A 10,725-nucleotide genomic window follows, 5' to 3' on the forward strand; every position below is an offset into this window, starting at 1 on the left:
GTGTTTTTATTTATTGTCCACCTTTCAAGTTTCCTATTATCCTGTCATTTAAATCGTTCATGTATTTGCAGTAATAACTGTGCGTAAAATGAAGTTTAAAAAAATGATACGATCTCCGGTGCAACAGACGCAGTACAAAAATAGATGATACTATACATGGTACCTATTAATATACAACTATATAGTACTGCACACGATATATTATGCAGAATATTACACATGACTGGATGGCGTTCGTCTATAAGTCCACCGGCCTGACACTCCGAACATTAATTTTCGGAATTTTGGTAATAAATTGAAAAAATTTGGTTATGTACAATTGATTATTAATCGAGTATTTACATTTTTTTTTGAAAAAATCTTGAGTTCAGAATTTCAATTTTGGTAATGCTTTAGACGGAATCCTTGCATATATGCACTATGTATCAGCATAATATTATTGATTTGTAAGTATATCAATGTATCTGTTGTAGTTATATATAAGTACAATAGGTTAGCTTTGGTAGGCGTCGCGGCAGTAAATCGAAAGTAATTCCCGTGGCGTCGTCGATAGAACCTTAAAAAAAAAAAAAATAAAAGGTTAGATTAGGTTATTTATGTAACGGTAGACTCGTTCATAATATTTACATTTTGATATTTATTCGAGGTGCAGTATAAGGGCAACTAACTCCCCCTCAATTATAGTTTTTTAAATAATTATTATTGTTGTTCTTTATTAAACAATTACTAATGATATACAGTTCGAAAATGGATTTTGCTTATATTTTTACGTAAATGATGTACTACCGACACAAGAGTTCAGAATTATAGTAGAATCTGCTCATAAAGCGAATAGGTACATAAAATATATATGGTACATAAGTATGAAACTTTAAGCTACAGAAAACAAATACCGAATATAATGCAATATTCGTGTTACGATTGTTCAAAAGTTTAGAACAGTGGTTAAATCGTCCATTTATATTCGGACACAAAAATTGTACGAAATGAACAGCAAACAACGCATGCAAATGAAGGTAAATAATAAATGATATTATAGGCTCAATATTTTAAAATACTAACAAATATTAAAAGAGGTTATAAAATATTTACAATGAATACTGCAGTGTATAACGCAATTTATCAGCATAAAGATGCGTTTTGGTGGAGACGCACCTTAATACTCGATGATAGGTATTCTCAAAAGTTAAGATGAACGAATATCTCATGCTAATTTGTATTTTATAAATATCGTTCATTTCGATTTGAATTGAATTAAATTACATATTTATATATTCGTAATAAATTAGTACGCGTTTGTCTTCTATACTGCAATAACTTTTATACCTAAATATCCGAGTGAAAAAAAAAAACTTTTTGCTCCGATGGCCTATTATTAAATCAAAATGATTATTCTGTCGAGCTATCAGTAAATATAGTAAATTTACTGCGACACCTTACAGCCTCTTATAATATAATAGCTATATACCTAGTAAAATTGTTTTCAATTTTTCAATATAATAATTTGCAGTAGGTATATATTTTAATAAAAATGGGAGTAAACAAATGAATAGACGAGTTGGTCTGTTGAGAAACATATTTCAAAACTTTTCAGTCGATAACTTAACTATGTTGGCTTATACCTACTTTCATTTTCAAAAAACTTTCAACCTGCCAAGATATAAAGTAACTTAAAATTTTTTTTTCGATCAACATAATAAAAAGTTACGTTCAACCTCGAGTATAAGCTAATTTTTATCAACCGTCACTTAAGTTATAACAGTAACTGACATATTGTTATAACCTCGCCAGCTTTAATACATGCCCTTAAACACGTTTGGTAAGTTCAAAACAATAATGAGCATTTGAAGTTTTAAATACGTTGTCCTGCAATTTGGATGGTACATTAAATAAAAATGACAATTGATAATTTAAACTATTAGAATATCTATTTATTATGAGCTACTTCAGATCATTTGCTCATTTGCATTTTTAAATTTGCCTCAAATAAGTATTACAACACTATATAAGTATCAAATTAGATTTATAATATATCGCCCGGGACCATCATAATAGGAATATTCGTTGTTAAATTTATAAAGTCATATAGTTTATTAGCACCACAGTGGTCACGACAAATGGTATGCCTACAACCAGGATCATACCTCTCATTACGCAGGATCGGCAACTGTGTAGGCACCTCTATTGGTCCTATTGCCTCCGCTATTAGGGAGATACGAATTTTTATGAACTTTATTTTTTTTAGAATATAACTTTCATCGTATAAAATGAGTATAATATATTCGTATATAATGAATATAAGATAATTTTTATATATACTGGAAACACCATACAGGCTACCAGCCACCAGTCACAACAAATATATCAAATAATATATGTATACCATATATACTACCGATGAAAATGGGCCACATTTTTATTATGCCTAAGGCCACTGATTGCCTAAGTCAGGCACCGTGTACGATCGCAGTTGCAGTAGAAGCAAACGTTGCCACCGTCAACAACAACAACAACAATACGTCTACGGGCACCATGACAGCGGACGCTGGTCCACAAGAACATCAGCAACAGCAACAGCAGACCGGCTCGTCGGGAACTCCGGTGCGCTTGCTCCAACTCGATCAGTCGGTGATTCAGGCAATCGACGATCGATGTCGGACAGTGCGGCCAGACCAGACAGCCGTGGTCGAAGTTGCGGCCACCGTATCAGCTTCTGAACTTCCGGCTGAGGGTTATGCCATCGACGGCGGGTGGACGGTCGGTCGGACGCGCTGCCGCCCAGTGCCAGCTGGCATTCTCGGGCAACGGCGGCCTGGCTGCGCACCAGCAGCGCGACTGCCGCACCACCGGGTCCGTGGCCTTGGCCCACCCGGCCTACGTGTGTCGTGTAGCGTGGGCGTCATTGTCCAATACGTACGGCACCGTGCATGCTCGTCGCACGCTCATCGAGATGGCCCACCGCTTCGTCGATGGGCTGCTATCAACACTTGCAGCATCATCACCAACTCCTGTAGCACCATCACCAACTCCTGTAGCACCATCACCAACTCCTGTAGCACCATCACCAACTCCTGTAGAACCATCACCCCCACCATAATCACCACCACCCCCATCAACAGCAACAACAACACCAGAAACAGCAACTGCACATGTAGCAGCTTCAACCGTCGCCCAACCTCTCGGACGAGATGGAGGACGTGGTGAACCAGATCACGGCTCTGGCCGCAGCCAAGGCAGTCGGTCGGAGTCCGTCGCCACGTGACCCTAACAGCGACTCGAACGCCAATCTGTTTTGCTCGCCGTCCGCCGACAAAAAGTCGTCCGGCACCGGCGCCTCCGCTGCGGCCACTGCCGCCTCCGCTGCGGCCACTGCCGCCTCCGCTGCAGCCACTGCCGCCTCCAAGATGCACAAGTTCGCCGCTCCGCCGGCCACGTGCAACGTCGCGCCAGCCGTGCCGAGCAGCGGCCAATAACTCCGACCATTTGAATGACCGACCACCATCACCACCGCCGCCGCCAGCCCACGCAACGCCGATAGGATAAGGTTGCACAGACTTCTCCACTTTCGCCGTCGCCTCCGCTGACGATGACTACGACAAATATATGTTATGTAAGACGTATGTAATGTGTGTATGTATATTATTATTATTATTATTATTTATTTATTTATTTATATTATAATATTATTGTGTAAAGCTTACCCAAAGTTCCTTTTCGACACATCTATGTTCCTTGGGAAAGGACTTTCTTCTATTTTTTTTTCGGATTTTCGTTTTTTATCATTGCGATCTTATGATAATGATATTATTATCTTAAATACTATACCTAGTTTCTTGTTGATTGGCTATAATGTTTTTAATTTTGACGTTATAAATGATTTATTTTTATTAAATTTTCTATATCATAAAAAAATATGAACAATTTTGACCTTGTGTCGTAAGTACTTTTAGTTGCTACATGTTTTGTAAATTTTTTAATTTGCGAGTAACACAATACCATATGGTAACTGATAATAATATATCAACCGGAACGTCTTAACAGGAATTTCGTTATTTTATTTATAAAGTCGTAGCTTATTAAAACGTCAGTGAACCTTTATAATATTATATACAATAATATGTGTTACGGGTGTATGTCGGAATTGGGCGAATATTTCCCAGTCATAAGCAAACTGCTTCACGGTTTATGTATTGGGCATAATGGCATATTTTACATTTGATGCGTAATAATATACTTTGAATATTTTACAGTATTATGAAAATAGAACATAAAAAATGTAATGTACATAAATAAATAAAATAAGTTTTTTTGTTTTTTTACTATCAAAAGTATTACCTATTATGGTTTATGTACTATTTTATAACATACATTTATTTGATAATAATTTGTCTGTGATGATCTTTATGATTTTTTTTTTTTAATTTTAAAATTTACTTTATTGGAATATAATTCCATTTTTATTATAGAGTAATAGAGTATAATATAGTTATATTTATTTAATCTTTTTTTTTTTAACATACCTCGTTTAAAACCATTTAACTATTTTAGATAGTTACATTATATTATTCTTTACTTATAGAGATAAAACTGCATTTTACATAATATAAATAATAAATAACAGATTTATAGAATGATAGATTCACATGTTTATAATGTACGAAACATTGAAAAATAAACTTGGTGCCTACTGTGAAACGTATATTATATAGTTGCTACGGGTTTGATCTAACGGTAAAATTAACTCAGACACACACATACCACTACATTGATCTGAAATTCAAAAATGATATAATAGTTGATCTAGAGTTTAACTTGTCGTGTGTATAATGCATTGACGGTAGATGGACGCTTTTGATGGGTGGCGGGTAGGAGGACGAATTCGCGTCACGACATCGTCGATCAGGGTTCCGCGGAATGTGACGTCAGATGAATATTTACGCATAGGTACCTATAGGCTATATTTCGTTACCCATGTCCCGAGGACATTAAATATACGCACATAAATATTATAAATATAATTGTATATTTATACACACACGCTGAACGGTTGTCGTGTCGATGATATAACGAATGGCGTTTGCCCACATTATATACGTATATAACATCATACGCCGCGATATCAGTGTAGGTACGTACATTTTATAAATTATAATATAATATTATCATCTTATATTTAATATCCCTTAGTGTATATTGGTATTTATTTACAATTTTTTATACTATAAATGTCTATAATATATTAATACGCATAATATAGGCACATCGAGCCGTTTCGTATCGACGTTGCGATAATAATATAATTAGGTATGTGCGTTTCATCCGGTTAAACGGACAAGGCGGACGACGACTATACCGCACTGCAGCGATGTATATTATATATAATTATGTCCCGAGACTATGAATTATTATTATCACGTACATGGAAATTAAAAAAGAAAAAACTATACATTTTTTTATTCGTCGTCGTTGCGGAGATCTGACCCAAATGCCAAGAGGTCCGGCACGTTTTGGCGTACAAACTTATTGGAAAAAAAACCTATATACCTCACCGCTCATATATATATAATATTATATATATATACCTATTATAGCAGTATGGATATATTATACTTGTATACGCTTTTTTTTCATTAGTAAGGTTATAAAATATAAATAATGATATGCTTAAGGTTGTACGCCTGTATAGTCTGTGCCAATATAATATCATATTATAAAGTGTACTTTTTCCATTTTTTTACTCCTCTGTCGCCTCCTAAGTGAACAAGACACGTGCTGAGCAATCTACGGGGAATGTGCAAAACTCCGGGTTTCTATACATTGAATACAATATAATATTATTGTACACTACACTTGATCTTTTGTCTGAAAAGTCGAAGAAAATAAATTACTTGTGCAAAAACTGTTGGTCAAACACAAGTCAATTGAAGTATTTCCGGCAGGGTCAGAAGCTGGCGTAGGTAGACAATATGTGTCTAAAGGATAATATGATGGGAGCGTGTGTGCAGGCGGGAAGAAAAAAAATGTCGACAACAGGGATCTGAACAATAGCACACAGGTATTATTGTGAAATTAAGAACTGTCAGACGCGATATTAAATTATATCACATTGCTTTGAATTGAAAATTTACGACAATGTCTTTTTTTTCGGTCTTGCCTGTATACGTACACACACACACACTGGGAGACACGTAGCTAAACTAAACTGCGAGGGATCGCTATTATATATACTGCATGTGCCCTCACATATTGATATTATTTTTATTTTTTCTATCATTCCCATTTTAACATTGTTCGTGGTAAGTACAGAAACACAACGCATTATGTATAATTTGGTGGGTATCCCAAACTGAGCAGATATTAGCCAAGAATGACACGTTCTAGTCTGGATGAGACTCCCCGCAGAGGTATACAAGTCGAAGACGCCACCGTATAGATGAAGAGTTTGTACGCATATAATGTCACTATATAATGTAAGTCCTTTTACGAATTCATAACCCCCAGCTTACATTTGACTAATAGTCCGAGGCACAATATAATGACATTTTATATGCATATTTTTTCTTAGAATCATAAAAGCTGGACTGAAACAAATTGTTTATCATATAAATTATTTTATCAAACTCTTGTACGTGATATACGAGTATGTACTACATATTACACGAGCCATAATTGCATGCAAAAATAACCATTAATACAACTGCATATTGTTATTCGTTGAATAATTACACACATAAAATATATACTATAATGTATTGATATAGGTATATAATACATCATTTGATAATGTCAATAAACGATGGCGGCGCCGCGGAAGCAATGCGAAAGCAGATCCCGCGGCGTCGTCGGTTAAAACAGAAAAAAACAAAAAAAAAAAAAGGTATATAATACATAGAAAAATAACTAAGTTACGATTGTATCTATATTTTATGCTTCCCACTAAAACCCGTGATGTACAATGTATACTCCTTTTATCGATCAATCACATCGAAATATATATTATGCAAAACATGCATATTGAACGCAATAAAAATTTTACTCCAGTGATTTTGAGGTAAATTTGTCTTTTGGATAGCGTTAAGAGACACAAATCGAAATCAAGTGTTACGAATTTATGTTCTAATTCTTTTGTAATATACGCTTATCACATCGTGGTAAATAGGTATTTACCGTCCATCGACATGGTTATAGAACAATAAGAACTGTAGGCACCTGCATAAATCGACCGTCGTGTGTTCGGGGCGTGTTTTTTGTTTTTTTTTCGGCGGTTTTCGAAGTCACGGAAATAAAAATTGCAGCAGAAGTCCTATATATGCTTTTGCGGTTTTTGGGCAAGGAGTTGGTCGACCGATCAACAGATGTTAGGCGAAGACTAGAAGACTAGATAATACTCTCTATCTCTCTCTCTCTCTCACACACACACACACACAAGCAATAAGTTTCACAACGGTTGAGAGAGAAAAACCACCGTACGGTTAGCGAGTGGTACCTATATATGTTATGTAACGCCTGTAATCTCGTGTGTTATGTCGGGTCGTGGTACATATATATATATATATACGTATATTATAATAATATTATAGGCACTCCGTTAATTGTTATTATCATTTTTTTTTTCCCCGAATAATAATTATAATTACACACGTGCATGTGTGTGTGTGTGTACAATCACAGAGCACATATTATACATATACATAATGGAGTACACTATGATAATTATAATATTATACACATACGATGTGCGTATATTATACGGCGCTGCTGCAGAGCGGAGAGGGCCGCCGCCAAGACAATGACCCGAAAGAGATCTAGAAAAAATTAAGCCCCGGGATCGATCTTTGTGTGTGTGTGAATAATTAGTGTGTACCTGTAGTACTATAATGTGTGTGTGTGTGTGTTGTGTTATAAACGTGACAAGAAACGTGGAAGTGATCGGGCCGGGGTGGGTGGGGTTCGCTCTTTCTAACTACGCCGTGTCCACACTCCGACGCCGGGTATAATTATTACCGTCGTCTTCGTTGCTCGCGCGCACAACTCTTATTATATTATAGGTACGAGTATTATTATATACATTTCGCCTTTTTCTCTCTTTTGATTTTTTTTTTCTTTCTTTTTGTTTTTATTATTTTCTTTTTTACTTATAATTACGTCTAATTATACGCCTCTCCCGCGTGCAGCGGTCACGATCGTCCCCGCGGTTCATCTACATCTACGTATAATATACAGCACACGTGCTTAATACAATATTCTATATGCACCTATATACAGTGTAACTCATCTAAAATACTCGAAGGTTAGAATCGAGATGGACGCGATAGAGAGAGACAGATACGAAGATATAGATTGCTAAAAAGAGAGAGAGAGACTTTTGTTGTATCGATGAACTTATTATGATATCTAGATATTGGCTGACGTGATGGTTATGCAGCAAAGCGTCAATATACCTGCGGGGTAACGTCCAGTTATTATGACGTAGGTGAGCGCAACGATCATGCGGAACTAGGTTGTCACAAACACTGTGGACCGGAAGTCCGCACAAATGTAAGGAACAGAATCAAACTGACTGAATGCCTAAGCCAACCAAAAAATTCTTAAGGTTACACTTTAAAAAGTAGTTTAACTTTGGAACCGCGAACAGAAGGGAATCGATTCGAATTAATATCGGACAGTATTGAAATGTTCGTTATAGTATAATTTTAAATGGTATGGTCCTATGTAGTTGATCGTTTAGTCGATATTTTGATAACCTGCACGTGTCTCCATTCATTGTTAGAAAATGATTTTCAATTATCTATTCAATTATAAGAATATTAGCTAATACATAATTTTTATTTTTTTGTTTCCTTGATTGTAATTTAAATAAATTGTTAGAACATTGCGACTAAAACTGTCACTACTTATAGAAGAGACACATCATCATATTATAAAAGTCAATAATTCAAGTCAATAGCAACCTTAATGCAAATGAACTCTGGATGACTATAATTAATACTAGTAACTTATTGCTCATGACTCATGAGTTATGAGTTATAACTTATAAGTCTTTTCAATACTATATAGATATATAAGATTGTGTATTTATAAAATATATTTGCTGGAAGTTATTATTTGAACAATTTTTCCATAAACTGTCTCTAACAGTTAAAATTATAACCTAAAGATTTCTGAAACTCCTATCAATATTACCTATGACAAGGAAGTTCTCCAACCCCGTACACTCATATTATTATAAGCATAGATGAAATAAGGTAAGTCGCTCAAATTTAGAATACCATTTGCTATACCGCAGAATAGGTTAATCTATCTTGAACTAATTTTATCTATTCTGAGTAAAATATTTTTAAGAATATATCATCTACAGGCTACCTATACCTATATGGCTATATTATAATATAATATCTTAATAAACAATATAATATACTAACGACAATATTCTGTACATATATATAAGTAGCTAACCTAAAGAATAACACGAGGGTGCAGTAGTGGAGAATGTCTGGGGTGTGTATGCATTTACGCGCTAGTCGATATATTATATATATTATATATTAGCTAATATCGCATAAGTATTTTCTCGGTAATATTCTCACGTATCAATCATAATCAATCACTGGCCGTATCGACTCCGCCCTCGTTTCGCCATGGTAACGCCGCCGCGAAACGTTATCAGTTCAAAAGCGCAAACCACACAGGAATTGTGCGCCTCGTATTAATAATAATAATAATAATAATAATAATAGCAAAAATAGCGCGCGTCAGACCAACAATGCCGATATTGCCTACTTAAAGAGCGCGAACGACTCGACGGACGCGGGGGCGAGATCGCTTTCTTCTACCTCCACTTCACCACCTCCTAGCTCTTTCCGCCCGCCGTCCGAGACCTTTTCTCCACATATTCTTCCCAGATAACGTCACCACAATAAGCGTGATGCCCGAGAAGACCATTATTACCGGTATGCAGCGATACACTGCACATTGCCGTTAAGACGCACCAGTGGTGTGCATGATTTTTTGATGGCGAACCGCTGTATATCGACCTGCCTATATGTACTGTGATGGTGCAGCTGCGTTATACATAATAATATACGACGTATATTGAATAATGATAGTATGTGCCCTATTGGTGGGTCGTCGATAATACCCGATTGCCGCGCGTATATCAAAATACATAATTATTATATTTCATGTAATATTGTATATACATATTGTAATTCATCATTAAAAATTAAAATTAAAAAAAAATTAATAACTCGTCAGCGGGTCAGTGAAGTTAATCCATAGACTTTCATTTGATGATCTCAGGTATATAATTATATTATATTGCTGTGTACCAGTGGGAGAGGCTATAATATTCTAAAGAATTTTCACTATATTATTGAGATCTACGACTGCGGTGCCAATGAACGTAAATAATTTAAAATAAAAATAATACATCAGATTGCAGATCGAAGTGGATGATGATGGGAAACACTACTTAATTATTGCATTTCATAGTCATTGTATGGTGTTGAAATATTGAAAAGTTCTCTCGAAGTTGTTAATAATACATGCTACTTCGATATACATTTCGAGTATACCATTCTTTTTGATTATTTTGCCTCTTTAGTTAATCATATTTATACAATATTGAATATAATACCTAATCAATACTATGACTATATTTTTTTTGTTTGCATAGGTAGGTATAGTAAAAAAATCACCTTAACTTGACATGAAAATTATTTAGTT

At 35.3% G+C, this 10,725-nt stretch overlaps 1 long non-coding RNA gene across 1 annotated transcript; it reads left to right on the forward strand.

Moving 5' to 3' along the window:
* The first annotated feature begins 2,866 nt into the window (after positions 1 to 2,866).
* Positions 2,867 to 3,651, forward strand: LOC149058493 (uncharacterized). The gene is made up of 2 exons (XR_016190445.1): positions 2,867 to 3,355; positions 3,398 to 3,651. It is a non-coding gene; the product is annotated as an uncharacterized LOC149058493 (long non-coding RNA).
* Positions 3,652 to 10,725: the final 7,074 nt, after the last annotated feature.

This window comes from Diuraphis noxia, unplaced genomic scaffold (genome assembly GCF_037042655.1).
Source record: "Diuraphis noxia isolate RWA-SAM2 unplaced genomic scaffold, SU_Dnox_SAM2 contig0002, whole genome shotgun sequence".
Classification (NCBI taxonomy): domain Eukaryota; kingdom Metazoa; phylum Arthropoda; class Insecta; order Hemiptera; family Aphididae; genus Diuraphis; species Diuraphis noxia.